Source organism: Cupressus sempervirens, chromosome 10, assembly GCF_028749045.1.
Source record: "Cupressus sempervirens isolate cs-2001-9-10 chromosome 10, ASM2874904v1, whole genome shotgun sequence".
In the NCBI taxonomy this organism is placed as follows: Eukaryota; Viridiplantae; Streptophyta; class Pinopsida; order Cupressales; family Cupressaceae; genus Cupressus; species Cupressus sempervirens.
In genome coordinates, this window is record NC_143127.1 from 760,810,267 (window position 1) to 760,813,428 (window position 3,162).

The window sequence follows — 3,162 nt, forward strand, 5'->3', positions numbered from 1 at the left end:
TCACAATCAAATTATAGCAACCTAACGCAAGTATTGAAGGCATTCAAGCTGAAATGGAGATAGTTCACAATGCTATCAGAGGCGTTGAATTTGAAAAGAAGAAGGTAATAAAGAGATTCTCTATTCTTAGAGAATATGTGTCTCCTAAAGTTATGATTTTGTAGAGGCAATTGGAGGAATGTCTTGTAGCTAAGGCATCCTATGACAAATTTTCCTTTACTGACTTGAGTACAGTTGAAGTTGCATCTTATGCACTTTGCGCACTTATCAATATATTTGATACAATTAAAGAGAATTGGAAGAAGGATCTTGAAAAGATGAAACTTGGTTTTGCAGACTGTATATCAAGAATTTCAAGTTGATTAGAGGAAGGTAACACAATTTTGTCTTATTGTTTTGACACCTTTGTCATTGATGTCAAAGGGGGAGAAGAATGTAAAGGAAAATTGTATAGAAGATGCATATACATGTAAGGGGGAGCTTAGCTATGTATGTAGGAAATCATTGTAATGGAGTGATATGGAATGTAATGCTCAACCAAAACTTGAATAAAATTTTGAAGGTAAATTTTAGTAGTTAATTTTGTATTTATTGTTGTTTTGTATGACATCATTTTGGGACTTTGCAAATTTTCCCAAATGTTGCCATCAATGTCAAAGGGGGAGATTGTTGGCAATATGGCTAAGTAAAGTGTTAGAAAATTATCTAAGTATTGGATAGTTTGCAACAACACACAAAGAGATTTGATAAGTATGGATGACAAAGTTCAAGTTAGCCCATGCATAGTTAAGAATTGATAGACAACAGTATCATGATGACATATGTCAATACCTAGATCTGTACCGATAGTACAACGACAATTATAGAGGAATTACCAGTATAGGTATTTAACAAAACACAACAAAGCATGACAATATAACTAATTGTATGGCTTAAGGAATTATTTTGTTAACAAAATAATTACTTAGCCATGATGGGCCAACATCTTAGATGTTAACCACAGAGTTATTTTATATTGAGCCAAGCGTGTGGAAGCTTTAAGGCTAACTAATCAAGAGTCTTGTTAATTTGCAAGGTATAAGTAAAAATCATATCTTGCGTAGATAATGAGCAAGTAACATGTGATGCGAGCTATTTGTGAAGGAAGTTTATATGATATGTGAGATTTGGTGTATAATCAGAGGATTCACAAAGTGCAGCAGTATGATAATATTGTATGTATATCTACACTTGTGAAGAAACTCATTTGTATATTGCATGTTAAGGCAGTGGGCTATTCTTGCATACATTGTATTTGATCTACCAACTCCTAACAGGGTTGAGGCTTTTCACAAGGCCTAGTCCTCTAACAAGTACTCGATATGCTATATGTACTTGATAGACTCTTAACAGGAACAATATCCATAACAAGATTCTTTTATTTAGTGGATCATCTTGTGGGTATCATCCCCACCGGGGTTTTCCCTTGGCCAGGATTTCCCTAGTTAACAAATAATGGTGTTATGAGTTCTCTATGTGTATGGTTTTATTTATTGTTCAATATTATTGGTTTACTTTCTTATGCAAGTTATAAAGTAATTAACAATATCCAGTCATTAGCAAAAGTTTGTAGAATACATATTCACCCCACCTCTCAGTATTATCTATTTCTAGTAGGGAGGATATCTCCCTTAAACCTCCAACTCCCTAAATTGAGAAATACTCGTTAGAGACACCTTTTTAAAAAGAGAAACACCCAAAGATTTATAATTTAATAATTAGAATTTCTCTTAAATCCTAAGTATAATAATTTTATTTTATCTCCAAGATTTTAGTTTTAGAACTTTTAATAAGTAGGAGGTATTTTCCACAAGTCAAATTCTATCGGATCAACTTTGTAGTAATTTGAGTCAAACTCATTGACACATGTTTCATTAGTAGTGGCTTAGAAGAACCCATCTCTCATGAGAATGACATGAACACTCAACAGTCATTGCTCTAGGTGATGCTCACAAAGATGAAGCCCAAAAAGGTGAAGCATTGAGACTTTTCAAGGAGTACTCATTGACCCATTTTTCATAAGTAGTTTACAAGACCCATCTCTCACAAGAATGAATTGAACGCTTAACACTCATTGCATCTAAGTGACACTCACACATGTAAAATACTAAGACTTCTCGAGAAGTTGAGTTAAACTCATTGACCCATATTTCACAAGCAATGGTTTACAAGAACCCATCTCTAATGAGAATGAATTGAACACTTAGCACTCATTGTATCTAGCTGGTGCTCATAGAGAACATTTAACACTCATTATATCTAGGCGGTGCTCATAGAGGAGAAGCACCAAAACTTCATAGGAAGTTGATTCAAACTCATTAACCCATGCTTGATTCACAAGAGCCATCTCTCATAGGAATGAATTAAACACTTACACTCATTACATTTTTAGGGTCCATCTGGTTTGTGGAATTGTAAAAATCGAGATTTCTACAGTTCTTGATTTAGCCAAATCAAGGTTTTGCAAATCTTCATTCTTATTTTTTGGATTTTACTTGAACGGTTTGTTTCAATCGGAAGATGAGTGGGAAGACACATTTTTATGCGTAAGTTTGGAGTTGTAGGTAGACTCCAAAAAGTAGTCCAATTTATTAATTTTACACTCCTCAAAAAGTATAACCAGGTTTTGATTTTCAATTCCTACTTGCTAGTAGGAAGTCTGAAAACTTGGTTTTGAGACAAAATTAGAAGTCTAGTATTCTAATTCCACTTTCCAATTTTGAAATAAACGCAAAAAAATTGAAATCGAGATTTTGAAAAAGCCAATTCATATCGTCTTCCACAAACCAAAGGAACCCTTAAATTATGATTATAAATAAGAAGTACAACATACATAAATCAATAAGTTTGACTAAATTAGTGTATAGTTGAATGTTATTGACTTGATAGAAAACAATTTATGACTTTTTCAACTCTATAGAAGTTAACATTATGAGTTGACAAACCGTAGTCAAAGCATCCCAAAACTAAACGAGAAAAATGTGTGGTGTGCCGTTGCGTTCGACCACGCCCGAATCTTATAGTTCTCCCACCGAACAGGAGGACAATCTTAGTCAAAGACGTGGCCGGTGGAATCTCCAGTAAAATAGGAGTATATTAAGTTTGGACTGCCTACGCTCTAGC